Below are 6,000 nucleotides of genomic sequence, written 5' to 3' on the forward strand. Positions count from 1 at the left end.
GAAATTTGGGTCTCTTCAATAACCCTGAAAGAGAATGTGTGTATGTGTGTGTGTGTACGTGTGTCTGTCTGTATGTGTGTGTCCACATGTTTATGTAGAAGCCAGAGGACAGCCTTAGCTGTCCTCTCCTTCCAGGCACTGTCCACCTTTGAGACTGGGTTTCTTAAGGACCTGTAGCTCTCTGATTCAGCTAGGCTGGCTGGCCTGTTTCTGCCTCCCTCGTATAAGCATCTACTACCATACTTGGCTTTTTAACGAGGGTGCTGGAGATGTAAACAGAGGTCTTGCATGGTAAGTACATCACTGAAAGAGCCATCTCCCTACCCTCATGCAGATGCTTTTTTGGTTCCCACAACCTGCCTGGTACTGATCCCCAGGGACTCCAGTCTAGGTCCTGATGCTTGTGGAAGATCAAGAAGAAAGGGAGGGAGGCTGTGCAACATTGGAAGGCCCAGCTGGCCTTTTGTTTTGTTTTATATTAATGGGCACTGGGACATGAAGTCTGTCTCAGAGCAGGGAGGGACAGAATATTGGCGAAGGTCTGAGTCCCCAGAGATGACAAGAGCTGTCAGCACCTCTCTTGTGCTGGAAACATATCCGTCAGCTAGAAAAAGTCATGAGGTGGAGCTGGAGCCAAGCGTTTTGGGATAGACTCAACTTTAAGGCAAGCTGTCGGGGAGTCAGTTCAAGGCTGTGTAATCCCCAGTATGGCCGGTAAGAATACCACGGGGGCCTGGAGGAAACTATGCTCCTGCTGGCTCCAGGAACTGGGTCGGGATCCTCAGGAACAAAGCATCCAGCTGCAGTGATAGCTGCAAAGAAGCTCAAAGGGGTGTGTATGTGTGTGTGTGTGTGTGTGTGTGTGTGTGTGCACATTTATGAAGGTCAGAGGTCAATGCCAGACATCTTCCTCAATTTCTCTCCACCTTATTTGTTGAGATAGGGTCTCACCCTAAACCTGGAGCTCAGAGATTTGTCCAGACTGGCTGACTGGGAGACCCAGTCATCCTTTGCCTCTGCCTATCAAGTGCTGGGAGTGTAGGCAGGTAACTCCAAGCCCAACTTTTCATATGGGCGAGGGGATCTGAATGCAGCGCCTCACACTTGTGTGGCAAGTGTTATCTCATCAGCCTGACACTTCACAGTATCGTGTGACCCTGGCCGCCCAGCTTCTGGGAATCTGGCCTGCTACTTACAGAAATGAATGAGTCAGCTCACTTCCCATGAGGCCAAGCCTCAGGCAGTCTTCTTGGGTTTAGAGTGAACTTGCCTTCAGTCTCTCACCCACGTGCAGAAACACCAGTCAAACCAGGATGCTGAGTAGTTAGTTAAATGGTAGCTATGAGATGATCAAGGCTCTGTCTGGTTTCTTCAGATCTGTAGGCCCCACACCCAGAATAGTAACTGCATATCCATATTTGAGATTGAGTAAATGAATAAATGAATGAATAATATCAGATTTGTGAATAAGAATCTATGGTGCAATAGTCAAATGGTTTTGAGCACATGAGCTGACAAATGCATTTAATATTTTAACACATATATATCATATAACATAATACTTTAGTTCATTCATCTTTTCCCTCTCCATTCTCTTCCCTTCTTCTTTCTTTTTTTCTCCCCTACCTTTGTTCCCTTTTCGTTAAGGTTTCATTATGTAGCCCAGGCTAGTCCCAAATAATCCTCTGCCCCAGTCTCCCGAGGGCTAGGATTACAGATGTGCACCACCACACCCAGAGGAACACATCCTTTCAACAAAGGGAAACTCAGGACAATTGGAGTAAGGAAAGGATCCCTAAGCTACTGTGAATTACTTCCTTTGCAATGCTAAGCAGGTACTGTCCCATTAACCCAAGGAGGAAATGGAGGCCTCAAAAGGTGAAGTCCTTTGCCTAAGGTGCCTGAGAGGAAAAGAGGTAGCATGGTTCACACACAAGGCTCCCATATCAGAACTGTCTTAAGGAAGGAATTACTGGTCATTTCCTTATGGTGCTACTGCGCCAGCGTTTGGGGAATTTGGACAGCGTACACACAGCGCTGGAAAAGAGTTTAGAATGATTTCTTTTTATGGGAAGATTTTCGAATTTTGAGATTCAGATCAGATTAAGTAGGTGAAAGTGCTTTTTCAGGCTGCTTGGCTTGATGCTAAAACACAAAATAATATTTACAAAAAATTGTCCTGGATCCAAATCCCATATAAATGCATTATTATTATTATTTTTTTTTTAGCCAAGAGCTCACAGAAGCAAGAAATAAATCACCATGCCTCCAAATGAGGCGGTGACTGGGAGTGAGCCGGGTGTTTGATGAGGTCTCTGAGGGCTCATGGTTTCCTTCCAGCTCCGTAGCACACAGCTAAGTCACACCATCTCTCCTGACCCCACTTTCACTGATGTTCCAATTAAAAGCTCCTTAAAAGAGTAATTATTTTCTTTTCAGTTGTTTATGTTTGTGTATATGCGCATGTGTACGGAGGCCAGAGGGGGAGTTGGAATTACAGGAATTACAGGGTGAGCCATCCTCCGCGTGGATGCTAGGAACTGAACTCAGGTCCTCTGCCAGAGCAGCAAGTGCTCTTAACTGCTGAGCCCTCTCTCAGCTCCTCCAACATCATGTTAGCAACCCCTGCTTTGCTCCCCCCCCTCAATAGCATCAGAATCAGGAGAAGTCATGCAAGATGGAGGTCCTATATTCTATGATTATGAAATTTGATCCCCTCCCTTACCTAATTATATACTAATTAATCTAATTTTCACCTCTAGGGGAAACAAGCATTTCTTTCCTTTAGAATTCTTTTCTCCCCAAGACAGGGTCACATGTGTCCCAGGCTGGCCTTGAACTCAGTGCATAGCTGAAGATGGTCTTGAACCCCTGTTCCCCCTGCTTCTTTTCTTGAAGACTAAGATGACAGGCATGCACTTCTACACCCAGTTTTGCATGGTGATAGGAACCAGAGCTTCATGCATGCAAGGCAGGCGTTCTGCCGACTGAGCTACATCCGTGGTCCATTTCCTTAGGACTTCAGTCATTTTCTTTGAGTTCAACTGGATTTTACCTGTGTCATTTGTGCAGATCCCCCCAGTTTCCTCCTTTCTATTTTATTTTAGCTCTATGAAGATTTACTATTTTTCCCCCTCTAAGGAGGTAAGCCTTCATCTCCAGATTCACCTTAGAAGGCTCAGAGAGAACTGAGACAACACCCCCTGGGTTCATACGCTTTTAGGGTTGGCCCCAGTTATAAAGTGTAATTATGGTGCCTTCTTGCCTGATGCTAGAGACAAGTCTGAGGAGGCCTCTCGGACATTCCTGTGCATTCCGTGGGCCTGTAACTAATTGCAGTGCTGGTGATGAGCAAGTCCTTCAGAAGGCCTCTGCTGCTGAGGCCTTGCTTTCTGTAATGCCTACATACCCCGTGAATTTAATTACCACCGTCTTGGTGCCTGACAATGTGCTTCACTTATAAACCTTATATTTATGTTTGGATAGGACTGGAGGCTGTGTGTGTTGTAACCACTACACCCCAGACATGCACGAAAACAGCCTTTTGAACTCACACTGAGTATGTGGTTTAATGACCCGTAGCATGTGATATTCTTTTCTTGGTTGGGAAACTATTTTTCAAGTTCTGTTCTCTCGAAACCCCTTTTTTCTCCCTTCCTGCCTCCCTCTAAATTTTTGTAATGCTGTGTTTCCTCTGGAAAGATTAGGTAAGAGGGAACACGTGTGTGAAGTCCTGGCTGACTCCCCTGTGCTGCAGGCTGGTGAGACAGAGGCCAAAGGCCAAATGACTTCAGCACCTGACGAGGGTGTGGATCTCATTATAGCTGCAGGGTCTGGGGATCGAATGGGTGGCTGAAAAAAGTCAGCGGACTTGCTTGATGCCTGGTCAACAGTTTGTGCAAAAGCAGGTCTTCGGCGTGGCCAGTCAGTCATTCCAAACTAATTTTGTTTCAGCAGAAAGCCCCTCCGCCTGCCCCCGTCCACAGCCCTTTTCCCTCACATAGTGATTTGTGGACTTTGGAGGAGATTATCTTCTTCAATCTTTCTTTTATAATAAGTAGGCTATTATTACTCATCTCACTGCAGCGAGAAGTATATGACAGAAGGGCCTTAGGGAAGAAAGGGGTTATTTGGGTTCATAGTTTGAAGGTGCAGCCCTCCATGGTGAGGAAGGCGTGGTGATACAAGCACGTATCCGCTGAAGTCAGGATGCAGAGAGACATGGGTACTGGGGAGCAACTCACTTTTTCTCCCTCTTATTAAATCCACGCTCCCAGCCCATAGGACCGTGCTACCCACACCATCTTCCCGAGGTCTTCCCACTTCAGTCACCTTAGAAACTCCCTCACAAACACGGCCAGGGCTTGTCTCCTCTGTGATTCTAGATCTACCAAGTTGATAATCAGCATTAACCATCCCAGATGGTCCTTGGAGAGTTTCCCTAGGTCTCAGAATTGGCCAGAGCACTTTGGTTTGTGTGCACTCTCATGAGTTGGTGCACATGGATGCAAGACACATGTCTTCATGTCCTCTGATCTAAGCACTTGGTTCATGTTTTGTGAGATACTGCTTGGTCCTCAAGATCTAGTCGTGGCCTTTAAAGAATGCACTGAAGACTGGGGAGTTGAAGCTCACAAGGATTAACACGTGTGTAGCCGTGGTCAGCTTACTCTGCGGTGGAGTGGTAGAGCAGCACCATAGGGTATGAATGAAGCTGAGGAAGGATGTCAGTGGACAACCAAAGGGAAGTGTAGATGTAGCCTCTAGGAGTGCCTGGCCTCCAAGGTACAAAGCTCAGAGCAACAGAACAGGAATGAGAGTGAGCCACTGGGCAACCATGGAGGCAGAGAGTGCATTTGGCCCCACAGGGCAGGAACACAATGTTCCTGTGAAAGTCTAAGGTGGCTGCTTCTTGGCCCAGGGGATGGAGATGTGCCAAAGGTTTTAAATTAGGCAAGGGGGAGGATACAATGAAGATAACTTGTTTTGGGCAATGGCATCATCAGAGACATGGCATCAGCTTGGACTTTTGGACAGACTCTCAGCATAGGCGACACAGAATATTCTGGGGGGGGATATCTCACTCTATGAGTGCTCTGTTCGTGTGAGATCTGCAGCAAGAGCTTTGAGAATGCCTGAAGTCATTGCTTCTTGTCATCTTGAGAGGTTTGTTCTGATGGTTTGTTGTAGTAGGAGAGTCAAGGGCAGTTAGGATTCTCCCTATTTAGAAAGGTAAGTCAGAGGCAAGGAAAGAGAGACAGCTACCCCTGAGGCCAGGAGCTATCAAGTGAGTGGCATGAGCCGGCTGGCTGCCTCTAACCTGACCTCACTCATCCCAGGACTGACTTGCATGTTCCAAGTTGTGAAGTTCTTGGCTGCACTTTATAGGTCCAGGAAGGTCTGCCTAACTGCCTGCCAGCTTGTGTGAGGGAGGGTTCAGTGTGAGCATGGCATAAAGAGCATGAAGGGGGAGGGGAGGAGGACACATGTTCTTCTAAGGTGTCACCTGCTTCTGCCTTGCCATTTGGAGCCTCCTTTGGATTGTCTGTTCACTTTTGGCTTTGTTTTGTCTTCCATTTAAGGAGGAGAAATGCAGCCGGCTTGAGGAGGGTCCTGTTGAGCTGATTACCATGAGCCGCCCTAAACCAGAACTGATCAAGCTCTGCTGGCAGCGTCTTTAGAACTTGGGTGGCCCCATTCAAAGCTGAAAAAAAAATCAACAAAAGGGCAAGGGTGGGGAGATTTCATGCACATCCTTGAATAAAGGAGTGATGGTTTTCAAACTCTATTTCTGATACATTTTCTAAATTTTGATGACATCTCTGGCTTAAGCCCTGAAAATTTGTGACATTCTCTGATCAAGCATTTTCTTTGGAGATTGGCTTGATTATGGGCTTGGGTCCTGAGTGATTTTTTTTTTTTAAACATAAGAAATCAGCTCATCTAGTACTCAATAAAATCCCCCTTTCCAAAGGAATGGCCCTGTGCTGGAAGATGTTA

At 46.5% G+C, this 6,000-nt stretch overlaps 1 long non-coding RNA gene across 4 annotated transcripts in view; it reads left to right on the forward strand.

The window, feature by feature from the left end:
- 2610027F03Rik overlaps positions 1-5,788 on the forward strand; it is a 148,914-nt gene extending 143,126 nt beyond the window's left edge. For all 4 annotated transcript variants that reach the window (XR_001779377.1, XR_001779382.1, XR_001779380.1 and 1 more), the window contains one exon: positions 5,583-5,788. This is a non-coding gene — a long non-coding RNA (RIKEN cDNA 2610027F03 gene). The remainder of the gene's footprint in view (positions 1-5,582) is intronic.
- Positions 5,789-6,000: the final 212 nt, after the last annotated feature.

The sequence above is a fragment of the Mus musculus genome, chromosome 1 (assembly GCF_000001635.26).
Source record: "Mus musculus strain C57BL/6J chromosome 1, GRCm38.p6 C57BL/6J".
NCBI classification, from domain to species: Eukaryota; Metazoa; Chordata; class Mammalia; order Rodentia; family Muridae; genus Mus; species Mus musculus.